This window comes from Lycium ferocissimum, unplaced genomic scaffold (assembly GCF_029784015.1).
Source record: "Lycium ferocissimum isolate CSIRO_LF1 unplaced genomic scaffold, AGI_CSIRO_Lferr_CH_V1 ctg17881, whole genome shotgun sequence".
Taxonomy (NCBI): Eukaryota; Viridiplantae; Streptophyta; class Magnoliopsida; order Solanales; family Solanaceae; genus Lycium; species Lycium ferocissimum.
In genome coordinates, this window is record NW_026717464.1 from 1 (window position 1) to 15,810 (window position 15,810).

At 33.7% G+C, this 15,810-nt stretch overlaps 1 long non-coding RNA gene across 5 annotated transcripts; it reads right to left on the minus strand.

Annotated features, from left to right (window-relative positions):
* Window positions 1-9,318: 9,318 nt before the first annotated feature.
* On the minus strand, window positions 9,319-13,435 carry LOC132042783 (uncharacterized). 5 transcript variants are annotated; one of them, XR_009411578.1, is made up of 9 exons: window positions 13,303-13,435; window positions 13,092-13,151; window positions 12,186-12,819; window positions 11,331-11,860; window positions 10,423-10,478; window positions 10,089-10,308; window positions 9,922-9,990; window positions 9,556-9,705; window positions 9,319-9,450 (listed from the first exon to the last, which is right to left on the minus strand). It is a non-coding gene; the product is annotated as an uncharacterized LOC132042783 (long non-coding RNA). The 5 variants fall into 5 exon arrangements; XR_009411579.1 differs by having other exon boundaries at window positions 10,423-11,860; window positions 12,186-12,250; XR_009411577.1 differs by having other exon boundaries at window positions 10,423-11,860; window positions 12,186-12,277.
* Window positions 13,436-15,810: the final 2,375 nt, after the last annotated feature.

A 15,810-nucleotide genomic window follows, 5' to 3' on the forward strand; every position in this document is an offset into this window, starting at 1 on the left:
CTTGGAATGATTAGAGTATGCTTACCTTGGTGTTCTTGATGATGGGAGAGAATATAAGGTCGTTCTAGGGCTTGGGGGTGTGAAGAATGAAGTGAAAAATCCTTAAAACGAAGTTTTATAATTACTTTCGAACCCGTTTTACGCTCCATTTCACGTCCCGTATAATTTGTACGGACCGTATATCACACCGTAAAACCATTCCGGTGATTTGGACATTACGGACCAATTATACGGGTAAAATATACGGCCCGTATAATTTGTACGGACCGTATGTTCCACCGTATAATTTTACGGTTCGTATGTTTCCACCGTAGATTGACGAACACTTTTTAGTAAAACGGGCATAACTTTTTGTACGGATGTACGGTTTGACCTCCATAATATACCGTTGGAAAGGCATTTCAAAGATCTACAACTTCCAAGGAGGAAGTTTTCCCAAATTCCAAATTAATAAAGGGGTTATGGTCGTTGGAAGTAAGACCTTCTACAAACTCACTTGCAAACATGCCAAGTAGAGTGGCTTTCAACTTTGCTTTGCCCAAAGGCTCTTCTCATGTCTTTATTGGGTTTCAAACACCATTTATACAATACTCAAATTGGGTTCATTATACCCCCGTCTTATGAGACAAATCTTAGCCCGAATGCACGAGGTGTTACACATGCCTTAGAAAGAATCAGGTCGAACGTAGTTCATAAAAAGCTAATATTTTTTTTCTTTTTTTTTTCTTTTTCTTTTTCAAAAGGGTGTCTCTTATAAGGAGCATCAGAGGATGAAGACAGAGAAATTAAATCATGGGTTTAGCATATCTTGACTTAGTTGGCACCAACTATTAGTATTATGCATCGGAAATTACCATTAATTACTCTCAGACAAACCGCCGGTCAACTTAGAAGTGAGTCCTATAGTTTAATATGGTACCTCAAACATACCTAAGTATTGACAAGATCTATTCATCTTGCATCTACTAGAGGTTTTGAATTCTTCCTATCCTCATGTTTCAAGTGCCCTTACCACAAGTAAAGTCCTAATTCACACTCAGTAGAAGCATTCATATCTTAGGACGTTCAAGAAGTAAACTCACACTCAGAAGGATATTTAATGCATGCAATTGAGATACCATATGCTTGGCCTTCATGTAAGTATCCACTAATGTGAGAACACTTAGAATGGGATCAAGTAGGACTTGTTATTGGCTTGTAATATTACTATTATATATAAGAGGGAATGTGAGGACTTTTGTAGTCCTCACAATAATTTTCCAATTTTTTAAAAACTTTTTAATTAATTACTTTTATATCCTAATTTTATTTATTTAAGTCAATTTTTTTGCAAATGTGAGGACTTTTGTAGTCCTCACAATAATTTCCCAATTTTTTAAAAACTTTTTAATTAATTACTTTTATATCCTAATCTTATTTATTTAAGTCAATTTTTTTGTTTTTTGTTTTTAAAGTCTACTTTTCAAAAGCTATCGAACCTGGGGACTTTTGTAGTCCTCACAATAATTTTCAATTTTTTTTTAAAACTTTTTAATTAATTACTTTTAGGTCCTAATCTTATTTATTTAAGTCAATTTTTTTGTTTTTAATTTTTAAACTCCATTTTCTAATTATAACTAAAGTGATGGTACATAAAATACATTTTGTATATGTTGCTATATATAATAACAATTAGAATATTTTTAAAAGTTATTCTCAAAATACAAACCTTAAAGATTGGCTAATTAAAATGAATAACATGTTCGGCCCGTGCATCGCACAGACATATATTGCTAGTTTTTAATATACGCGCAATAAAAATTTGCCTTTGTTTATATTTAAGTAACATATGCCTAATAAATATGTGTCAGAACATATTCATCAATCACTTAGCAGTGATTGAATAATGTATATTTTCACTTAACTAAATTACTTAACCTATGTAAGTCAATCAATAAAGTATAAATACCAAGTGCACATAAGTACTTATCATATAAAAATGATGATGTTAGTAATGGAGGCGGAACCAAAGTTTAAAATTTATATGATTGGAATTTCAATTCTAGTAGGCTTATAGATGGGAAGGACATTTATTTGGGATAAAGTGACTATTTTCCCCTTGAGCATACACTATATTTCAATTTTATTGGCATTTTTGCACTTGATCATCATTTGCTTTGCTACTGCTTTTTTAACTTTTCTCCTTTCTTTTTGTTTTGAGCTTTCCTCCATTTTTGGAGCTTTTCTTCTCTTTTTTTTTTTGCAGCTCTTTCTTTTGTCGTTGTAATTTACTTGGACCTTTGCATTTTTCACCTTTCCACTTTGTCAGCTTAGATTTTGTTAGTGCGCTCAGGGAGGTGGGGCCAAAAGAGGGATAACACACTTATGCAATCGAAAGGATATAGACTAAATTGTGGTTTATCCAAAGAAAAGGTTTTAGGCTCAAAAGGGTAACACTAGGGATCATATGTCATTTGGTAGGCTTGAAAGACACAATCGGGTTAAAGAAAGCCTACAATCCTTTCTCAAACCAAGTGTTGCTCAATATTTCGCCTCGACAAAAATTCGGGCCAAGTTCTAGATCAACAAAGCAATGTCATTGAATTTTCAATCTAAAGCTCACCACACAATGCACATGAAACGATGAGGTCGGATTAATTTTGACCATAAATTTTAGCAAAAAAATTCCTCAAGTGTCACTTAGGTATAATCAAGAGGTACCAAAAGAATCTATGGTCCACAACAAAGTTGATCTTCTCTATCATCCAAATTATTTAACACTTGTTTTTTATCATGCACACTCCTAAATATGTTGGTACCAACCAAGTCAAGAGATTTTTTTATTCCTTTTTTTTTTTTTTTGTAGGACCGAACCCAAAAGAAAAGGGTTGCCTACGTATCTTGTTAAATCAAGAATTAGGTCAGACGTAGTTCAGGAAAAAAGTATACAAACATTTATTAAATTTTTTGGGATAAGGAAATAAAAGATTTTTTTTTTGTATAAAAATAACAACTCTTTAAAAAAAAAAAAAAAAAAAAAAAAGGAATACCGAACCCAAGAAGGGCTGCCTACGTATCTCATGGGGATGAGAATCAGGTGTGCGTAGTTCGTGAAGAAAGTATACAAATAGTTCTTTAAATTCTGTGATAAGGAAATAAAAGGTATTTTTTTTTCTCTCTCACTTTTTTTTTTTTTTTAATCTATAAGAATAACAACTCTTTTTTTTTTTTTTTTTTTTTTTTAAGGAATACCGAACCCAAGAAGGGCTGCCTATGTATCTCACGGGGATGAGAATCAGGTGTGCGTAGTTCGTGAAGATAATGGAAACGTATTATTTTCTTGAATTTCTCTTCTTCTTTTTTAACTTTATAAGAAAAGAAATTTTCTTTTTTACTATTTGAAGGAATGAACAGAGGAATAAAAGAAAATATTTTTTGCATTTTTAGTGTTTGAATTTTCTACAAAGAGTAACCCTAAAAATAAGGTAAAATCTTTTTGAATTTTCTGAATAAGGAATAAAAACTCTCTTTTTTTAGAATTGTTGAATAAGGATCATCGAACCCGAAAAGAGCTGCCTACGTATCTCATCAAGACGAGAATCAGGTGTGCGTAGTTCGTCCAAATTAGAACGTCTAAAGATGAGAAACCAACTCTATACCCAGAGAAGAAAACTGAGGTTATTAAATCAACCTCTATTTATTTTGGAGAGAAATTCGAGGAATAAATTTGCAAAAATGACCCTATTGAATGGATGAAACCCAACTAAAAGGTTAAATTTGCAAGAATAAACTTCTATTCAACTCGGGAAAGAATTCGAGGCTATTTATGCCAAATGACCTGACTTGGACAAAAGGGCGACACAAAGTGATTAATTATTGCAAACATAACCCTTATCAACTTTCATAGGACTCAAACCTATCTCGGCAAAAATGGCCAAATGCAGGTCACTAAAAGATTAGATGCATATCTTTTTTAAAGGTGGGGTCGAACCCGTGGAGGGTTGCCTACGTATCACACCAGATGATGAGAATCAAACCCACGTAGTCTGTGACTTTTGTTTTACTAATCACCCTAAAAAGCCAGTCAACAATGAACAAGTCATTCCGAATAATATTGCAAATAACACATATGATGCGCATGTTGGTCAAAAGAAACGGGTACCTGTCTTAGATGGACCCGGCCCCTGTGCCGAGCCCTACTAGGTAAAATGCAAGTGATGCAACAAAGTGTGGCCTACTAGGGATACCATGTATGTGTTCCAGTTCTACTAAGGTTAAACCTAATGGAGAAAGGTATCTAGACTGGATGTAAAATGAGCGGACAACTCGAGTCAGGTGAGGGAAACGTACCGGTAGCAGCGCTTTCCGGCTTTGTTATGGGTCCTACCCATCCTAAACATGTGTGATTATAAATCTTTCACCAGGGACCAAGGGCCCACTGGCTTTATCTCAGCAGAAGTGGGGTGCGTAGTCGCAATTCCCGTTTTTGTGGCAAAGTTTACTATTGAAGACTCATAGGGGGTGCGCGAGAGAAGACAATTATATTGCAGTTCAACAATATCAAGCAGTAAACAAGCAAGCATAGAGCACATTAGTCATATATATACTAAAATATCCAAGAAAAAATAAACAACATAAGCCAAACATAAGTCAATATACAAAGCTCGAATTCTGGTTATCCCTAGAGGAGTCGCCATCTGTCACACCCCTTTTTTTCACCCCGCTTAAAAGGATTTAAAAAGAGTTTTTTCCAATTAAAGTGACGTTTTGAAAAGGAATTATTTTATTTATTCGAGTCACCACTTGGAATTGAGTTTTGGTGTTCCAAGCCACCTTATGAATCCCTAATCAAAAGGAAATAGCTCTATTTTATTGATCTGCGAAAAAAAAAGTTCGGGTAAGGAATTCTGTTGATCGGGGAGAAGGTATGAGGCATTCCCCAAGTCCCGTGGTTCTAGCACGGTCGCTTTATCAACTTGTGTTCGGCTTAAATTATTTGGATAGAATGTATTTATTAGTTATCCCTACGATTCGCTTAAAATATTGTTGAACTTTTATTAGTCTTAACTAAGACGCGTAGTTGCGACCTCAGCTTCGACATACATCGGTCAAGATGCGTAAACGCGACGTTAACTTGTGTATCGCACCTATAATTTTGAGCCTATTCGCCTTTGCTTAAACCATGAGGATTATTTGTCCCTTTTCCACTCTTTTACAACGGGGTTTGAAGCCAATTCGCAACCTATCTCACTCCCTTACCAATGTTTTTACCACTCTTTTCTTTTTGAGTTTGCAATAGGTCTTGAATAAATTCATATCCCATCTCGCTCAAACTTATCATAATTAATTTAGTTAGGCCTTAATATGGATGTTGGCCCCAAGTATTTAGAGGACAATACCATGGACCACCTCGTTCAACATTATCAGACCAATTATTGCTCCATCGCAAATTAAACTTAAGTACAAATTGGTTCAAACCCTCCACGCATGGCTAATGACGATTACAGATAAAAGTATGTAATGATGCATCAACGTATACATACAAACCATCCAAAAGAAATCCAATAACCCAAAGCTTAGTAGCAGCTGTTCTTTTTTGTTTTTTAATTTTTATTAATTTCTTAACTACATGACTTTCATGGATAGCCTAGATAAACTACGAAACAAAGCAGCAATCGTTACACTAGTTAATTCTTCACCTAAATCTCAATCTTTATCAACATTCATCTTTTGTACTAATTCTTCTTCTTTTCTTTTTTTTTTTTTTTTTTTTTTTTTTTTTTTTTAACAAAAAAACGTTACTGTCCTTAAATCATTTCATAGTTATCAAATGTGGGGTCAACTAAACCAATTCAAGTATCTCTTATGTTTTTTAAAAACAAAAACAAAAACTAAAAAAACCAGTTAAAGTAATTATTCGGTCCACTAGCGAATTCAAAACAAATTTAGTCCCAAATCCTATTATACCCTCTTTTGCCATTAATGATACATTTGAAAATAAAAACTTCTTCATCACACCCCACAGTAATAAACGTGGAAAAAATTAACATATCAACACAACAAATACCTCATAATTTCAATATACAAAAAAAATGCCAAACACTTTACATAAATTATATGAAGCAATTGAGCGATTTTAGAGTTAACAGTGTAAAGGTGGATTTTGACACTCAGTTGCAAACCAACATGCATATTCACGTACAAATAAATAACTTCATATGTATATATTTAATAAAGGAGTTGTTGAACAAATGAGAATGAGATTGAAATTGAACCTCAAATGTCTCTGCAAATCAAAACAGCGATCTTAGATGACTAAATGAAGCTCGACCGGAAAACCTTTGAACTCGACGGAAACCTCAAACGAAAACCTCGTACTCGAATAAAACATTTTGAAACACCTAAATTGCTCTAAGTATTTTTCCTCTCTATATTTTTTTTGCTCACTGTTTTGCTCTATTTCTACTGTTTTCTCTGTTTCTTTTTTGTTTTCTTCCTCCCCTCCTGTTCATCAAGGCGTGTATGTATTTATATATAGGTTTATGTGTGTTGAAGAGTTTGAGTTGGAGTGGGAAACGGGGGGATAATTATGGTTGAGGGGTTTAAGGGATAGGTTTTGTTTTGGGTTGAGAATTATCAGGCGTATGGTGTAGGGATTTTAGGATTAGTGGTAAAGTTATGTTAGGTTAGTATCTTTTAGTTATTTGTTTTTTTTTTTTGTTTGTTTGTTTGTTTGTTTATTAAAGTTAAATAATATAAAAATATAAGGATAAGAAAATTAGCTAATTATTTCTAAACCAATGAAATATAGCAAAAATTAAATAGGTAGTTCATAGTAAAAGAATACTAAAATCACTAGCTTATTTATTAAACCCAAATTAGAAGAAAAATATATTTTTTGCAATTTTTCTTTTCTTTCCTTTTTTGAAAGATAAACAAGACTTATCCTAAAGTGTGACTTTAAAGTAAAAGTTACTAAAAATGAAATAAAAATTAAAATATTTAATTAAACCTAAAAGAAATATTTAAATGCTAAAAATGGTGTAAAAAACTTATGTCGCTCAAAAATTTGGTGTTCACAATATCAAGTGTACATTTTTTGTTTTTTTGAGAGATCACTTCGTAATATTGATTCATTTCATTTTTTTTTTTATAAAAATGGTACTTTCTTAAATATTAGTTGATGATGACATAATGTGGTTATTGGCTGAACATAATATTTTGGGTGAAGCTATATTATTAGCTTGTTATTTATAAGATGAGTCTTATGAGAAATGATAGTACTTATTATGAGCTATGAAAAATATTATTCCTCTATCTTAAATTTTTTGAAATGTGGGGGTCATGGTGTCTTACTAGAGTTATGTCGAGAGAATTTTTCAAAAAGTGATAATATTTTATTTGATCTTGTTATTCAAAATGTTTTTTTAAAATAAAGTTTTGGAAAGAAGATGTTGATGATGAGATCAATTCTAATTTTGAAAAATAATTATTTGAGAGGTACCTCGAATCAGGGTATTAAATGGATTTTTCGTTATATTAGAGACATATATCGATGATACTTGAATTTTTTATTCAGATGAGACAAAGTCCAATAGAAATAATGTGTTCACCTTTTTTGGGGGGGGGGGGGATAATAATATGAAAATCAGCCAAGTGGACCACAGTGAAATATGAGTTTGTGGTTTAGATTTGGCTGGTAACGAGACTAAGATACTTTTTAATGAGTATTAAGGATGAGATGAAATCAACTTGGCTATATATTGTGGTTGCAAAGCAATGTTAGTTGTGTGAGAAAATAATTTTTTAATAGCAATAAAACATATCCATTTGAGACATAAAGTGATAAACTAGCATTTGTTGTGGTGGAATTATTTTCATGAATTATGTGACGTACGAGGTGAATTTGGCTTGATTCACAAGACTAAAAAGAAACATCGAGGGAATGAGACTTTTGTCATTTGAGAAGATTAACAATGATGGTAACTAACCTATGTGATTGGAGATCCCATGAATTAGGTTCATATGGGTAATAACAAGTCATTAGTTGATCAAGTATGCACTATTAAATTATGTCCCTTCCTATGGTGTGTGAATATAGTGCAAAACTACAAGGCAAGGTGAGGTTGAGCTATAAACTCCTAATCCATTACCATATCGTTTATAGGTGGTGTATTGCTCTGTAGAATACACTTGATGGGTGGACCTATATGAGTGTGGAGTGGTGCTGCTCCTATGAAATTGTGATAGATTTCTAAAGCACCCATGAATGCCAGGACACGCGCATGACCTCTTAGCGCAAAACCGCAATAACGACAAAGATTGTGCGAGTATGATGTGATAGAATAAGACCATGGGCTTACAAAAGAATACTTGGTTCATAGAAATTCTAAAACACTTCAATTGTTCTGTAAGTATAATCTTGTTTTATCTAGGTCTGGTTCATAGTCTATGAGACATCAGATTTGATGCATTGTACTCATATGTGGAAACCCAACAATATGTTCTTTCTTCTTTTCCTTTTGAGATATGTGGAAACCCAACAAAACTTCTTAATTCCTTATTATTCTTTTTGAGATAAGTGGGGGATTGTTATAAAAATTGTTTTAATATCTCAAAAATAATCAATTTGTGTAATTGCAAGACAATTATTGTCACTTCTTCAATAAACCATTATTTCTCATTCAATTCTTCCAACGTGTTGACCAGATACTACAGTTTTATATCCACCCTTAGTTGCCTTTAGTACTCTCAATTGCCTTTAGTCATTACTCTTTTTGGCATTAAGTTGGTTTGTTCGTTGAGGATGAATAGTCCATGTGACTTTACCTCTATATTGGGAAGTCTTCTTCCTACACGAAGGGTGAGAAACCATGAACAAAACTACCTTATTCTTCTTATCTTCTTTAGTGTGGGGTTTTCTACTTTGTGAAATCTTTGTTGCATTCTCCCTCACATTTCAGTAAGAAAGCTTGTTGAATCCCTGAGAGATACACCCATACCGGGTGAAATATCCTTAAAGACGATGTTGTCTTAATTAACATGCCTCAAGCTATGTGAATTCGCTACAGTGTTCGTGAATGAGTATTTTCCATAAGACTTTCAACAAATTTTTGCTTGGTTTTCACAGGTATTCTTTTGTAGGTGAGGCTGTACTTGTTAGGCTCTAAAATTAGTAGCTTGGCTCAAAATTTATCATGAGTGAGTACAAGATTATGAGATGAAAATGCTTTAATAAGGGAAACTTCAGTGTTTGTCAGAGATGTCTCAGTATTAAGTTGCAACGCGTATGATTGGAATGTATTCGCTAACGTCCTCTTATTTCTCTGACTAGTGATGGAAGCACTTACTTCAGATGGTAGACCAGGTCTCACATTTTCAGTTAAACTTAATTAAGGTGTGGCGCATTCCTATAGTAACGCCAACTGATCTTCTCATTGAAGAGGCAGAGAAACAATCTGGACCAAGAGACTGAAAATGAAACACCAAAAAAAAAAAAAAAAAAAAAAAAAAAAAGATTAGTCCTTGTAGATACAAATAAAATAGCACCCAAATTGCGCGGAGACTATAGCTCACCTTCATGATATAGTCCAAGATTGGGTTGTCAGTAATGTTGTTCCCGTCTTGATTACTGACAGTGTATACTATCAGCAGAGGGCACTTCATCATTTCATGGCTCAATTTACAACGGAAAGTCACCTTTCAAATTGCTGGAGTATAGAAAAACTGTCAAAAGAGAAAAGCTATTTAAAAAGAGTTGATTTAGGCATATTACCGAACACCCTCGATGCATCAGTATGCAAACTGGATATCAGTAGCCATGTGTGTAAAATTAAAATTACAAGAAACTATCGAAAGGTACGGAGAAACTACTTATTACGCACTAAAATCCCGCTAGCTAATCGGGTGCAATGAGAAAAGCACCAACAGAGAAAAACTCACCAGAACTGAATGAAATAATGCACATAGCAGAGGCATTTTGGAACTCAAAGGTTCTTCATTTATAGAACTCTTTAATAGAAAACTCAATATCAGAAGTATATGTAATACATAATAAATGTAGAAGAAATCATTACACTGAAAAATGGAAAAGAGGAGTATAATATTACCTAAACATCAAAGTTCTCTCATGTTACGTTGTTGTCTTCTTGCAGCCATTTCCTCATGAATAATATGCCAATGTGCCCCGAACCAGTAGGAACCTCCCACTCCTTTTACTTTATGACAAAGTTCTCTCGTGTTATGTTGTTGTCTTCTTGCAGTCATTTCCTCATGAATAATATACCAATATGCCCCGAACCAGTAGGAACTTTCCACTCCTTTTATATACTATAAATATCAAAATTTCAATACATGAAATATCACGACCATTAGTATTACAATTAAAGTAACCTGAAGAAACTTTTATAGTCTAGTGGGGAAGCAAGAATTTCATTCTCTTACCTCTTCATATGAACATGCCTCTGAGCGACAATAGAACATAGTCAACATACTATGACCTTGGTGCCGCATAAACAACGCAGGGGAGTCAATGAATCCATCTCATGAATTAACGAATAATAAAGCAACCTAGTTTTAGAAGTCACATATCTCTAGGAAAATACGAAAACAGAAAAACCAAATTTCATTTATACAATGAAAATAGAGAGGCTAGCAAGGAGTTCAAATATCAAAGTACTACATTTGATCACCATTAAGTTCACAAACATATTAGAAGGATCGTCCGGATGCACATTTTTACTGAGCTAGATATCAAATAAAAGCAGAAAAATCAATGAAATTAATCATGTATACCCTACTGTTTAAATAGATTCACCAGACAAAGAGATAGGACGAACTTTCAGCTAATGATGAATTCTTGACAAAGCAACATTACTAATTGTAGCACAATCAAAATGTAGGACACTATGAAAGAATTATCCATAATCATTTTCTTCAAGAAAAACTTCATTCTTTTAGATACAAATGAATTTGCAAATAGATTCCCAATAAAGAATACGCTGCATAACATCTTTCAAATAACCTATTTTTATGTATCAAAAGTTATGGCCTTGCAAAAGGAAAGATATTATGTTAAAGTCACCTATGGGGTTAGGCATATCGTCCTTAACTGCACAAAGTTCTTCCCTTTTAATTAGATCTTTTTGCCAAGATGGCAACTGATGTGGCTAGTGTAGAAGCGTTCAAACAGTAAAAACAACACGCATATACTTGAATTAGAATCTACCCATAAAAATTAAAAAGGGAAAAAATCATATACTTGTCAACGAAAAAACTGCTTATACAGTGAATTAAAAAGAAAAATAAAGCATAAATGCAAAAATAATAGAGCCAATGGTTTATATCCTCACCAAGATAGAATATTTGAAAATTTAGCAGGACTGAGAAATATTCTCTTCCTCCATTTTCAATTTTATCTCGCCGATCAAGATGCATGTGAATTTTGGAGAGCGTATCTATAGCTGCATTACATACACAGAAAACCCGGAGGATAGTTAAACAATACAAACGAACAAAGTAGAATACCAGAGAAAAGATAGATAGGAAAATGAGAAAGGATAGTAGAGGTTGGCCAGAACTCATCCAAACACATCTTAAAATATTTTTTTCCCATTAGAAATCATTTTAACAAAAGAAAATATGTTCCCTGATCCAACCATCCTATACCCCACCTATCTCCAGCATCATAAACCTCAAAAATACACTGCCCGCCTATTCTTTTTGTAAAGTAAACACACAGGAGGTAGCTGATCAGTTTACCAGCTATCACATAACACGAAAAGTTTATTAGTTTCAACTCCTTTCAATTAGCATTCTCGTTCCATACAAACTACTTCAGCAAAATACTCAAATGTTTCCTCCAAGTCTAATTCAACCAAGCCTATATGAGTGACATAACAGTAGAATATTAATTTGTAACCAGGTCCGAAAAGAGAGGGAAAAAGGAAAAGATCCAAAATAAGTAGCTGAAGATGCAATAAATAGAGTATGCCCTGATCTTTCTCAACACCATTACATAGGAGATATCATGACTTATTACTATCTTTCAATGAAGGATTTATTTTCAGGGATTTGATGAGCATATATTGCTTCAACTGATATTCACATTCTTCACAGATATTCATTTTTTGTTTCCAAATTTTCTTATAACTTAATCCATAACAATTTTCGCATTGAACCCACAAATGCTTGTATTTTTGAGTTACCTCAAGATCATTATGACTTTCTCTTATAGCTAGATCACTGCCCTTCGTGCGAGTTCACGGCAAACCTAAAACAAAACCTGTGGACTTCATTACTGCAAATAAGAGGAGTCAGGCATATATCATCAAACATCTTGGGTGCATAATCCACTTCAATGATTACTACAAATAATCACATCATTAAAAAAAACCAAAGGGAGAGAAAGTGAAAGAACTGGGAATTAAAGACACTTCGTATTACCACGTAGACAAAAATACCCAAAAAAAAAAAAACATATAGAAGAAGAAATCCCATCTTGTAAATCAAGTAAAGGGAACATAACAATCTGCTCCCTGCGGTTCTCTGGAAGTGCCAAAAAAAAAAAAAAAAAGACGTACATTATAGCTCTAAGTTTAGTTACTTGACTTTTGAGGAATTATAATTTATTATAGTAAAGTTAGCAAGGTGAACTTCTTGCACAAGAACAAGAACTTTTTATATAAGGTAAAGTTATATATATGTGTGTCAAAGCTGGAATAGACTGCAAAAGAACAAGGATTAGCTTAACTGGAATTGTTTTTCACAAATAGAAAAACCTAGGCTAGTAGTACCGCAGTTAGCAAATATAGCAAATGCTTTGGCATATTCCTCCATTTTCTTCGGATGAACAGTACTTTGTAAACAATATAGAAGAAAAATAGTCATTCACTATAGAATGTTAGGGTAAATCTGTACAATCATAAGCATAGTATATCATTAGAACTACTTCCTAGAGAAGAGCATGTCATGCCACTAATATAGATCCTTTGGAACATTGCACAAAAATAAGCTAACTTACTTCTCATATATAAATAGACAAGTGCGTTTAAAAAATGTAAGTTGATGTTCCCTACTAATTAAGAATATGGACATGGAAACTGTGAACTTACCTCAAGGGTATTTGGAGAGAGAGATTAAAGAAGAGCAAAAAGGAGAGTCCTCCTAAGCCCCTGCCAAAGCAAGATATGGGTTAGGTTTACAGAGAGAGATCAATGAGAGAAAATAAACTTCAACAAAATTGACCTCAATTTAATTTTCAATTTCAATTTCAAAATTAAGAGAAATTACCAACATGCAACACTTGAGGAATCAAAAACTAACCAGAAACGAGTAAGAACAGATAGAGAAGCTGACATGGATATAAGAAACAAACTCCTACAGAGAACTGAAGCAAAAAAGGTGAGAGAGAGGGAGAGTGATGAAAGAGCAGAAGCAAAAGTGAAGAAGAGATTTCTAGAATGAACGAACGGACGCGTGTTTACTGAGGACGCAGTCAAGTTACCAATTCGCCCATACACGAACTCAAATTTACCGAAATACCCTTCGTCGCATCCAAACTCTCACTTATTAATAGTTTAAATAAATTAAATTTAAAATAAAAAATTTGTGATTTTTATGGGAAAGTTAGTGCTGGGTACAGGGCCGGCCAGAGGGCCAAGCCACCAAAGCTGGGGCTTTAGGCCCCATTTTTTTTTTCATCCCGTATTTGCTATCTGTATTGAATTTTCCGATTAGGTCGATTTCGAGACACGCAAGATCAATTAGAGAGGGAAGTGCTCCTTAGCAATATATTTTTTATTATAAGACTCGAACCCGAGACCTATAGTTAAGAGAGGATGTGGCCTAATTTTTACCTATAACAAATTTATAAGTTAATATTTCTTTTAAAAAATATTGAGCAGGAAAAATAAGCTCTCCCGTTAAAATTGACTTTAGGCCACTAATCATATTGAGCCGCCCCCGCCTCAGTATTTACTAAATGACGTTTTCTAGGAAGTAGATAACTCTTCCGTGTCAGTGTTGTTGAAATGCAGTGTTGGAGGTCCAGATGTGCAGCTGTAACTGTTGTTGATAATGACATTAAAAAATAATGCTTCATCATTGATTCTCTAATAGTTTTAGCCGCTTTGGCTTGGTTAATTGATTAGTTCTCTAGCTATTCTACTCTACTTTTCTTCTATCAATTTAAAGTTTAAAATTACCGTGTTCGCTATATATTCTCTTACTAGTTTCTGGACACGTGCGTTGCACGTATATCCCATTCTAATAAGTAAAATTACTTTAAAATGATTTTGGAATAGGTTGAGTTCATTTTCATTCTTCTTTTAATTTAAAGTAAATTATATCTGAAGGAAGAAGAAAGAAATAAAGAAAACAATGCAAACAACATATGATAATCAAGAAGTAGTACATTAGCTTCAGGATCGCAAATGTATTAGTCATAGTCCACATATACATGTTATCGGTCTACTTTAGACATGTACATAGAGACCTCCTTTGGCCATAAGTATGGTGAAAATATATTTGGTTAACAACAAAATCGAAACAAACCAATTAGAAAATTATGAAACAACCCATCATAAATTATGTGCACTGGGTTTTTCTTACAAATCGTTTATATTATTGTAACGACCCGTTTGGTCATTTAGACTTTTATATCCTTTTACCCCTGTTGACCCTTCCCCAAGCTCCGTTAGAGTATTTTTGACCCGCGGGGATAGATGGCACAGTTGCCGAGGGAGTCGGGAGAGTCGTGTGAAAATTGAGGATTTTAGAAGCCCTTAAGTTGAAAAAGTGAAAAACTGTTGACCAAAAGTTGACTTTTGGGCAAACGAACCTTTTTGGGAATTCCGTCGATTCCATGAGGTTTGGAGAGTCATTTATAACTTGGCAGGGTGATTGGTTCGGTTCTGGAGGCACTCGGGAGCATTTTGGGTCCTTGGTTGAAAACTTGACTTTGGGGTTTTGGGGGATTGATTGGGTCAAAATGACTTCGGTTGGGAATACCGGGAGCACGAGTTAATTTGTAGCATATTTTTACGTTGATATGCATGTTTGACACCTAATTTTCACCTCATAAGACGCGTATTTTAATTTTCAAATTTTCCGAGTCAAAGACGGAGTAAGGATACTTCCTTTCAATTTTAAAATTTTAAAAATCCTGAGAAAATTGCAAAATGACGTCTAATTACTACTTTCTGAAAAATTGAAAAATATAAGAAATACGAGCTATTTACTTTCATCCCGCTCCGTCTAGTCCGGAAAAATTGTTAATTTAGACGACGTATAAATTATGGCTCATTTTGACCTCATTTTTCACATTTTTAAATACTGCCCGGAACTATGTCAATATTGGGCTTGTTTTAAAGATAATTTTTCAAATTTGCGAGTTTTGAATTTTAACTTGCCTAAATAACTATTTTACTTAGTGATATAGGTATTTATAATATATAGTTCATTATTATTAAAATAGGACAGGGTCCTTTTGGTTATTTTTAAAAGTAGAGGGGTTTTAAGTTTTAAAAAAATAAAGGGTGTGAAGTTTGTAAAAACAAACTTCACACCCACAACTCTCATTCTTCACAACCCGCACCCTCGTCTCTCTTTGAGGCGATTTTCGCGATTCTAGGGTTTCATCTCACTGTGCTTAATTCATGGCAACTTAGGGTAGTTTTTGGCCAGATTCTTGAGGGGTTTTACACTTAATCGCGATTGCTCATGATTTCCAGGTTTATTTCTCTTCGAATTTCATTTTTTCATACTTAATTTAAGCGTAATTAGGTTGTTACTCGGGTTCTTTACGTATTAAGGTTGTCATGGGCGGGGCCT